An 11,059-nucleotide genomic window follows, 5' to 3' on the forward strand; every position below is an offset into this window, starting at 1 on the left:
AAGACTATATGAGGCTTTTTGGTCATCGACAGACCAAGCAGTCTGTCATTCCCCCCACCCCTTTCAATTCAGAAGGGCAGAAATCAGTGAGTTAGCTTTTTAAGGTGTAGGAGTTGCCAAATGCATGGACCTTTATTTGTTTAATTTAAATCTTTTAAATAATTTAAGATACCCTTTGCAGTATTCTGCATCAGTGGTTCTCAAAGCAAGGTCTTCAAATACCTGGGAGTCCCCAACACCCTTTGAGAGGGTTGTTAAGGTCAAAACTTTTTTTTTTTTTTTTGAGGATTTTATTTATTTGTCAGAGAGAGAGAGAGAGAGAGCACAAGCAGGGGGAAGAGGTAAGGGAGAGGGAGAAGCAGACTCCCTGCTGAGCAAGGAGCCCCATGTGGGACTTGATCCTAGGATCCTGGGTTCACAATCTGAGCCGAAGGTAGACATTTAACCAGCTGAGCCACCCAGGTGTTCCCAAAACTCTTTTTATAATGATGCTTAGCATTTTAACTTTTACATTTTTACTTTTACTTGCCTGCTTCCTTGTGTTGAAATAATAATACTTTAAAATTATTTTAGTAATAATACTAATATTTATAATAAGACAAGACCTGTATTTGCCTTTTACACTGTGGTTGTTTTTTTTTTTTTTTTTTTTTTTTTGCCATAATGCTGGGAAAGCAATGGTGGATAAAAGTAAGACAGTGGTGGGGCACCTGGGTGGCTAGTGGGTTAAGCCTCTGCCTTCAGCTCAAGTCATGATCTCAGGGTCCTGGGATCGAGCCCCACATCAGACTCTCTGCTCAGTGGGGAGCCTGCTTCCCCTCTCTCTCTGCCTGCCTCTCTGCCTACTTGTGATCTCTGTCTGTCAAATAAATAAATAAAATCTTAAAAAAAAAAAAGTAAGACAGTGGCACCACATTGTACTGGTACGTACTTTTCATTGCCATCTATTACAAGAATCAAAATAGAACAAAACAAAAAACTCCAGTTTCTATTTTTCTCCTCCTTATTTCTCTTGAGAATATCCTTGCTGAAGCAGTAAAATTTCTCATTTTTATGAAATTTTGACTCTGAGCACACACCTTGTCATGTCTTTTGTGTCAAAAGAATATACACAAAGCACATTTGCAAATGGAAATACAATGGTTGTCTTGTTTGTGTTGTGGGCTGACCTGCGTGCATTTCTCCTGGAGCACCATTTTCATTTGAGAGAATGACTGTCAGACAAACTCTGGTCATTCAGAGCTGGGCTTTTGGCAGACATTTTCTTTTCTTCTTTCTTCTTTTTTTTTTTTTTTAAGATTTTGTTTATTTATTTGACAGAGAGAGAGAGATATCGCAAGTAGGCAGAGAGGCAGGCAGAGAGAGAGGGGGAAGCAGGCTCCCTGCTGAGCAGAGAGCCCGATGTGGGGCTGAATCCCAGGACCCTGAGACCATGACCTGAGCTGAAGGCAGAGGCTTCACCCACTGAGCCACCCAGGCGCCCTGGCAGACATTTTCTAAAAAACAAAGCAATCTTATAACTTCAGGAAAAAAACTGATGGTGTTTGTTGCCAATGATAAAACATGAGTTTTAAGAAAAATCGGAACTCTGTAAAATGTGTCTTTGCCAAGGTGAGCTTGATAGCATCCAGACACTTACAGGGGCTTCGGATGAGATCACTGGTGATAACCAACAAATGTGATCCATTGATATTTGGTAATGAAATATGTTAACCTTTGGAAGATCTGCATGAGGAACAAAAAATTTCCAAATCAATGGACATTAAAAATTTATGTGTGGGTTTAAAGATCATTCAAAGTACAAGGTAGGCCAATGGATTTTAAGGGAACAAAGTATAAAATGTGGATTAATAGAGTTTCAGATTGCTTATTGTAACTAATCTGTCAGAACTACCGTTTGCTGAGTATTAAAGAATATTTACAATCATCTGTAAAGATCATTAAGGTATTCCTTCTTTTTCTGTCTTTGTGTAAAGCCAGATTTTCTTCATATACTTCAACCAGAAACAATGAAACAGATACAGACATGAGGGCTCACCTATCTTCCATCAAACCAGGCACGAAAGAGATTTGCCAACGTATAAAGCAACATAACCCTTCTCACTGTTTTTGTAATCTGATTATTTTCATTTAAAATATTGGTTCACAGGTGATGGGCATATATATAATTGTAATTTAAAGATCACAATAGTTATTTCCTTTCCAGTAGGGTAAATGTTGACAGGCATAACGCACATGAGCAAAAACTCTCTGGGGTCCTTAATTTTTTGAGACCAAAAAGATTGAAAACTCCTCTGCTACATAGTCTTCCTACAGAGAGCTGAAAAAATTAACAGAAATATTTGAGTTTTGCAGGTACAATTGTTACTCCATATTCTGATCCATCCCGGGGGAAAGTCCTTTACTCCTAGAATGTTTGTGAAATGTGAAATGTCATACTCTTATCTTGCTGAATATCTGTCCTCAGTTTCTTACTGTCCTCGAAGTTACAAAAGTGCATGAACATATTGAAGACTTTAAGAAAGAAACCTGCTCACCCTTCTCTATCCAAACTTATTAGGGGAGGAGCTGGCATTCTGATTTATAAACTTTGGAAATGGTAGAGTCAGGAAATATTTTGCGTTTCCCCCAAATGTAATTCTTTTTTAGTTCTTTATTTTGTTGTTCTTGTCACGTGCATGATTATCTTGGTTTGTTATTACGGTTGTTATTCCTAACATGTTCTGTGTTTAGTTTTGAATATTTTAAGAATTCACTAAAGTTCAGAAAATAATGTAACAAACTCTATGAAGATGCCATTCAGGCTCCTCAGAGATTAAGTTAGAACATTTGCCTTAGTTCATACTCTTCGAAGGTAGAAAACAAAGAGGGAAAAGGGATAACCAATCTATTTGTCTGAAATCTTTTTACTTTTTTCCTTGCATATTTGTTTTTGAGATTTGTTTATGTTGAAACATGTGGATTTGCTCAACTTACAAATAGTTGTGAAGTATTCTGTTGTATAAATAGAATTCTCAAGGTTCTTGCCTTTTTTATAATAGTTACACATTTTTAATTCCATATTGAAGTCTGAATATGTCTGGAAGAAAGCTAAAAATATTTCTCTTCCTCATCAAAATGGTTGCTGAAATTTTACCCAACCAATGATAACCATTTGTATTCAGGTTTTTAGAAACAATGGAGTTGCATACATTAGTGACTGGCTTTTTGGTTTAATTCTGCACGTTTATTCTAAGTGAACAATTTACTGATATAAGTTATAGTGAACCAACTTAGTGTTTTAAATTATTTTCAGCATGCATCTTTATGTATTGTAGAGTAAAAACACTTAGAATCCAATGGAATTCCAAATCATCTCCCTGTTCTGTTTGTGAGAGAAATAGACAATATTTAGGGAAGGATTAACATGAAGTTGGTGTGTGTTATGAACTGCATGTTTGTGTTCCTTCCCAAATTTATATGTTGAAGCTCTAACCAATGTGACTGTATTTGGAGACAGGGCCCAGGAGGAGATGTTCATGGTTAAATGAGGTCATAGCTGTAGTGCCTCATAAATAGCGTGGGATCCTTCTACAAGGAGAAAGGGACACCAGAGCTCTCTCCTCTAGCCTTGAGGACATTACGAGAAGGCGGCCAGCTGCAAGCCAGGAGAGAACATTCACTAAGAACCAAATTGGCTGGTACCTTGATCTTAGACTTTCTAGCCTCCAAAACTGTGAGAAATAAGTATCTGTGATACTTCATAATGGGAACCCAAGCTGGCTACTGTAACTTCCATATTTTAATGTTTGTAGGGTCCTTGTAATTTTAAGGCACCATCAAGATAAGGATTTTCATGGATTTTATATGTAATCTGTGTCTCAGAATCCGTGTAGTAAAGAGTGAATGCTGGATTGATTAATGCTGTTATTGAGTGGTTGTTCCCCACAATGGAGCCGAGCCGCTCACTGTGGTCTGATGAGTCCATCTACTCTTTTTACTATAATTGTTGATGAATTGGTTGACCCCTGCACATTGTTATCATCATACTCTTCAAGATGAAGAAATGGACCAGCCAGGAGTCACACATTGAAACTTGAATTACACACCCAGTGTTCTTTCTCTGCCACACTGCCTTTCAGTTTCAAGATTCCGTCCTGAATCGTTTTATTGGTATGACTTGCATCACCCTAAAGAGTGCTCTGATCTCAGGGAAGCTTTGTGCAAAGAAAGGGAACCAGAGGAGCTGAATGACATTTAATCGACCCCAAAGCCTCTGAAAATTCCAAAGGCGATGTTATGTGGAGTGAGGTGCCACTCACAGGAACCAGCTTCTAGCAAGTGGCTTATCAAGACCAAGAAAGCAAAAGGTAACTGCTCAAATGAGAAAGGGCTTGGCGTAGTGTTTTTAGATGAAAATCTATCAGTCAGAGTCCTGGCAAGAACATCACTCTCTCATTGGGTGTTTGATGGGAATTTCTAGGTGGCCCTGGATGGGGTTTTGAGAAAGCAATGGAGGATGGCACAGTACCCCGAGAAATATTAAGAGTGCAAGGCTGTTACTACCCCATGTGTGAAAGGTAATGTGCAAGGAGCTGTTACAAGAACCCAGAGAGAGAATTGTAGGGGGTGGTCTCCTTATGGGCATTTTGACCTTCAATTGGAGGGTCACAGCTGTCCATAGCAGCCTCATTCTGCACCCACACTCTGCTCTCTACAAAGTGGGAGGTAGGAGCAGTGGCTTAATCCAGCAGAAGCCAAAGGGCAAGAGCATACGTACCAAAGTCTGCCTGCCCACGTGTGCACACCCATGGTGGAGGGAGGGTGGAGAGAAGACCTAGGTTGGCCCTTCCTCAACGTGGCCTCCCAGAACCCCATGGTCTGGCCTGATATCTTCACACACTGCTCACTGTGCTGAGCCGCACCGAGCAATGGACCATTGACTGTTCATGCTGTTAAAGGAAAAAAAAATTCAGTGACCCTTGGTATGGGTGGTAAGACAGGTTGATCCAGAACCATCGCATGAGGTATAGGGCCCCCTGCAGTGGGATTTTACAGTTGTCATGGGCAAATGGGAATTCACAGCCAAGGACCAGATGGGCTCAGTGGATGGAAAGTCACTAAGAAGAAACCTCACAGGGGAGAAGGATTCTGGCTGAACTGTCCTCACAGGATTCTTGCTGAAGGTAGGCCAGGTGGTCAGACATCTCCCAGGGGTTGGTGGGAAGAAGCGGAATGTGGTCAGATATGGAGCATGGTCAGATATTGAGGGGGGGCGGGTTCTGGTTAAACTGACTTAGCAGTATCCTTACTAAAAGTGGATTTAACAAGGAAATGCATACATGGGCCTTGAAGAAGGTTCAGGAGCCCTACTCACGTTTGAATCTCTGCGGGTGCTTTGGGGCATAGCCTGGTATTGTTTTTCCTCAGGTCAAATGCTGTCTTTTTATTTATTTATGTATTTATTTATTTTAGACAGAGGAAGAGAGGATGAGTGTGCACGGGGAAGGGGCAGAGGACGCAGGAGAAGCAGACTCCCTGATGAGCAGGGAGCCTGATGTGGGACTCGATCTGAGGACTCTTAAGGTCGTGACCTGAGCCAAAGACAGATGCTTAGCTGACTGAGTCACCCAGGTGTCCCAAACACTGTCCAGAGAGCCCTCATCTGTCTCCCCAACTTGGACACCACCCATTTTCACCCCCAGTGGGCCCTACTCACTCTCTTCTTATGTTCCCCTGTTTCATTTCCTTCATGTACGTCCTGGGTTCTTGGGTCATTATTATGCTTTCCTTTTTTATCCCCTGGATGTTGAAAGCTTGGCCAGAGCAGAGCCTTGTCTGTTCCTGCCCAAACCCCAGCTCTTGGAACTGTGCTTGGCATAGAGGAGACTCTGGAGGTAGATTTGCTGAATCAATGAATGAGTGGATGAATGAATGAGTGAAGTATTTTGGGTGTGCAGTATAAAGCCCACCATCATGAGCAAGAATTTGGAAGGCAGCACGTGGGGAAGGTAGCCTAGGGCTGTGGCAGAGATAGATGGTGTTCCCTAACAGAGCGTCCAGTTACGTCTCGGCGCCATCTTTGCTGAAGTTACTGGCCCCAGGATCCCACTGAACAAAGCTGTTGTTGAGCCCACCATTTCAAACGTGCTGCCCTTGGTGCCTGTTTGAGAGGGATTAGTTGGACATCTTGACAGGTGGCAACACACATTCTTATTTTCAGTGAGAATCGCAGAAACATCAGGGACCAAGTCAATTTCATGCTTTTTGGAGAAAGTTTAACAGTTTAGGTGATGTGTTTGTCTTTTTTCATCCTCTACTACTTAACCATCCATATTGTTCCTATATTAGAAAATTTCTAATCTTGGGTCTTTTGACAAGTGGTTTGAACATTTTTATTAAATTCAGTTTCTTAGGCACTTCGCAGGTCAAGAGGACCCCATGTGCCCCATTCACTGATAGATGCAGAGACCACAATTACTCTCTCTCTCTCTTTTTTTTTTTTTAGATTTTTATTTATTTATTTATTTGACAGAGAGAGAGAGAGATCACAAGTAGGCATAGAGTCAGGCAGAGAGAGAGGGGGAAACAGGCTCCCCGCTGAGCAGAGAGCCTGATGTGGGGCTCGATCCCAGAACCCTGGGACCATGACCTGAGCTGAAGGCAGAGGCTTTAACCCACTGAGCCACCCAGGCGCCCCACTTTTTTTTTTTTTAAGATTTTATTTATTTATTTGACAGAGATCACAAGTAGATAGAGAGGCAGGTAGAGAGAGAGAGGGGGAAGCAGGCTCCCTGCCAAGCAGAGAGGTTGATGCGGGGCTCAATCCCAGGACCCTGGGATCATGATTTGAGCCGAAGGCAGAGACTTTAACCCACTGAGCCACCCAGAGCCCCCTCCCCTCTTTTTTTTTTAAATGCCAAGCTAAACTTCTTTCAACGATTTATGTTTCTGTTTGTCCAGGGAAATTTTTTTTCTCTCCCTTTACTTATAGCTCTTTCGGGAATGAGTACTTCTAAATTTTTTGTGATTCATAAAAATCGGTTTCCGTTTTAAAAAGAATCATACCTTAAATGTTGGGATTCCTGCCCCATTTAAGATACTTAAGGAAAATAGAAAAAGTACATTAATTAATTACAATTGATTAAGCCTGGATACTGACAATAACATAAAAATGAGAAAGATCTGGTTTAGGTTTCATGGAGCTTCTTTTTTTTTTTTAAGATATTTTTTATTTATTTGACAGAGAGAGAGAGAGATCACAAGTAGGCAGAGAGGCAGGCAGAGAGAGAGGAGGAAGCAGACTCCCTGCTGAGCAGAAAGCCCAATGCGGGGCTCGATCCCAGGACCCTGGGATCATGACCTGAGCCGAAGGCAGAGGCTTTAACCCACTGAGCCACCCAGATGCCCCCATAGAGCTTCCTAAGGGAGGACAGATTTAGAAAAATACCAAAACCAAAAACCAAAAAAAACCCATGGAGAATAAATAGTTGTAAGTTGTGTAAGGTAACACATTGCTTGGGGCCATACTTTAGAGGCAATATTTGTGAGGGACGATCCTGGGATGAGTGACTAGGGTGGACAGGAGGCAGTCAGTTGGGGTAGGACACTCCAGACAAGGGAAAAGGGCCAAGTCCTTGAGGACTTGGGAGGGGAGTCTGGCATCATCTGTGGCAGGGAAAGGAGGCCACCGTGGTGAGAAGCTGTGAGTTGGGGGAAGAGTGGTTTGTGATGAAGTTGGAGAGAAATGCAGGGCCCTGCAGGGCATGGTGAAGATCTAACTGCAGTGGGATGCCTTTGACAGTTTTAAACCAGAGAGTGATATATCTTTCCCATTTTAAGTGATGTTTGCCCATCCATGGTGAGTGGCTCAGAGATGAAAGAAGTGGCAGAGAGTTAATTAGAAGGCTGTGTACCCGTGGGCTACCTAAGACCAAAATGGCGGTTGTGGCTATGAGGAGAAGTAGGTAAGCTCACAATGATAGATCTTAGACCTGTAGTGAACCAGACCTGCTGAAGATTTAGCTGTAGGGGTTGTGGGGAAAAAAGAGTACTCACCAGAACTCTTAGGTCTCTGGCAAGAGGACATAGTAGTGTACTGGCCAGTAAGCTAAAATGCCTGGGTCCTCATCCCATCTGAGATTGTTATTAGCACTTTGACCCTGGCAAAGTTAATCTCTTTGTGTCTTGGTTTTCTCCTCTATATAATAGGGATAAGAAACTTATCTATTCCATAGGAATGCTGTGAGGTTTACATGCGGTGATTAGTAGCTGACTGGCTTACTGGCACATAATAAACTTTGAGTACATCCTAGTTCTGATATTCCTAAAACCGGAAGATTGGGTGGGTGTTTGAGGAGGAGCGTACAGCCTTGAGGGGAACCATCGAGAGTTCTGTGGTTGACAGAGTCATTTGAAATTGTCCATTGGAAATACAAGTGGAGACATCAATTAGATGGTGTAGTCACAAGCCTGGAGCTCAGAGAGGAGGAGAGGAAGATAGGTTGAAGATAGAAAATTGCAAGTCATCAGCATAAAGATGGGTTTGAAACGCTTGTAAGAGGGTAGCCCTGTGGGGGCACCTGGGTGGCTCAGTGGGTTAAAGCCTCTGCCTTCAGCTCAGGTCATGATCCCAGGGTCCTGGGATCGAGCCCCATATCGGGCTCTCTGCTCAGTGGGGAGCCTGCTTCCTCCTCTCTCTCTCTCTCTCTCTCTCTGCCTGCCTCTCCGCCTACTTGTGATCTCTCTCTCTGTCAAATAAAATCTTAAAAAAAATTTTTTTTAATTTTAAAACAAGAGGGTAGCCCTGTGGTGGGGAGAGAGGTGAGACCCAGGGCTAATCCCTGAGCTCAACCAGAGGAGAAGAAGCCCACAAGACAGACTGAGAAGAGCATCTGGTATGGGAGGAGGGAAACCGTGAGAGAATACAAGGCAAAAGAAGGCCTGAGCAAGGGCGTAAACATCTGTATTTGGAGAACTGCTGAAAGGTCTAGAAAAGCGTCCTTTGGGCTTGGTGACACGGATGTCATGAACACCTGACAAGCACAGTTTCAGCAGGTGTGGGGTTAGGAGGACAGAGCGGTGTGTTGAGAATGTAGTGGGGCGGGGGGCAGGGAGTGAGACAGCAGATGGAGACCCATGTGCAGAGGGGTCTTGAAGCAGAGTGGCTGGACAGACGGGCGGTGAGGAGATCTGTTGCTGTATTTTTTGTTTGTTTTTAATCTCAACAAGGGAGCGCCTCAAATGGAAACTTCCCATTAGAAACTGGGAGTTGGAGGATGCGGCAGAAAGGCAGAGAGTGACCAAGGAAGGGAAATTCCTGCAGAATGATGGGTTGGCGTTCCGAGTAAAGAGGTTGGTTGTTAGTGAGAGGGGGTCTTCATTGCTCACGAGAAATAACAGTGGAGTAGGAAGGTAGGCTTGGGGTGGTGAGAGAGAGGTTTTGTGTTTAATTGCTGTTTTCTGCATGAAGTCTGAGGTAACACCGTGTGCTGGGAGTGAGGGCAGAGGTGTGTGAGTTGTGAGGTGAGGGGAGTTCCAAAATAGTCAACTTGAGAAATGGGCAAGAGTCTGCTGGGGGAAAAGAGAACAGGCTTGCTGGCTGTATGGAGTCCCCGTTGGAAGTTTGAGAACCTGAACTTAACATACGAACATAACATGTCATGGCACCGTTTTCTCCGGCGGTATTTGATCCTGCTGGAAATTTTAAACGGTTAAATGTGAGGCTGTCCCTGTGAACTTCCAGGTTCAGGAATCAAATTAGAAGAAAGAATCTACTCTTCTAACGGTGACGGTAGCGTTTATGGGAGCTACTCATAAGATTGAAGAAGAGCTGATGCTCCTCTCATCATGGGAGATTGACCCAAGAACCACTTACAGAATGAAATTGACCCGGAGCGGGGATTGGAGACAAGTGCCTATTGGAGGGAGGTACGCTGAGCACCTGCAAGGCTGGGCTCACGCTTCTGGGTGTCATCAGACCGCATTGGAAGGAGATGGGTTTCCATCAGCAGTCACTGAAGTGGCCCGAATATTCCAGAAGTGGCCACCGTGATTGAAGACCTCAAGGAAAAATAGCCCCCCAAATCCTTTATTTCCATGCTTGTTTCTCTCCATACTGGGAATCATACCTGGGTGTCACACCGATTGACCTTGCTTTCAATTTGCTTGACATTGGCTAGCCACCCTCAGACGAGTTTCCAGAGAATGTGTGTGGAGGTCTGTGGATGTATGTCCCCACCTGTGTGCACGTGTGTGTGGGTTGAGGGGTGGCGCTTGTTTTCACCTTGGGGGAATCTAAAGCAGCTGTTTTCAGACCAGTGCTTTTGCACAGATGGACAAAACCAGATCGATCCAGTTGGTGCTGAGAACAGGGGAGTGTTTTTAAATATGTTCTCAGGTTACCTGTGCAGGAAGCTTTTCCACACTAGGGCTACGTAACCCTATTCCGAATTATGTTCAAATCTGCCGTTTCCACTGTGGCAGGCCGATCCCATACTCCCAAGAATGTGTGCCTTTATTTGAGATAGCAGCACCGTTCTGGAAGCAGCTTTGAAATGCAATCCCTAATGACTCTGAAATGGACCAGCAAAATCAACGATTTCTACCTTTTGAGAGATTGAACTTCTTCCCCTGTGAAAGGACAGGGTTACATACCCGGGCTCTCTTGCTTTTCCTTTAAATAGTAGCTAAAATTCATTTTGTTTGGAGACTTTTATGGTACCTGTTGACAGAACTGGAAGCACCCTAGAGGTGGGTTGTTAATTATTTAGAGTATGAGTCCATTGCTAATGAATTTACTGAAGTAGGAGGTTGTACCCACAGAGAGGGCTATCGGAAACATCTATGGAAAAACTTCTTCACTTCTCTCCAACTGGTCTGCTGTGCGAAAACAGACTGGGCAGCTTATAAACACCAGAAATCTACTCGTCACAGTTTTGGAGGCTAGAGGCCTGAAATCAGAGTGCCACTATGGTTGAGACAGGGCCCTCCTCCTGGTCACAGACTTCTCACTGTACCCCTGGCATAGAGGAGGAAGAGGCCGGGTATGGGAGGTGCTCTGTGGGGTCTCTTTTATAAG

The sequence above is a fragment of the Lutra lutra genome, chromosome 5, assembly GCF_902655055.1.
Source record: "Lutra lutra chromosome 5, mLutLut1.2, whole genome shotgun sequence".
Taxonomy (NCBI): domain Eukaryota; kingdom Metazoa; phylum Chordata; class Mammalia; order Carnivora; family Mustelidae; genus Lutra; species Lutra lutra.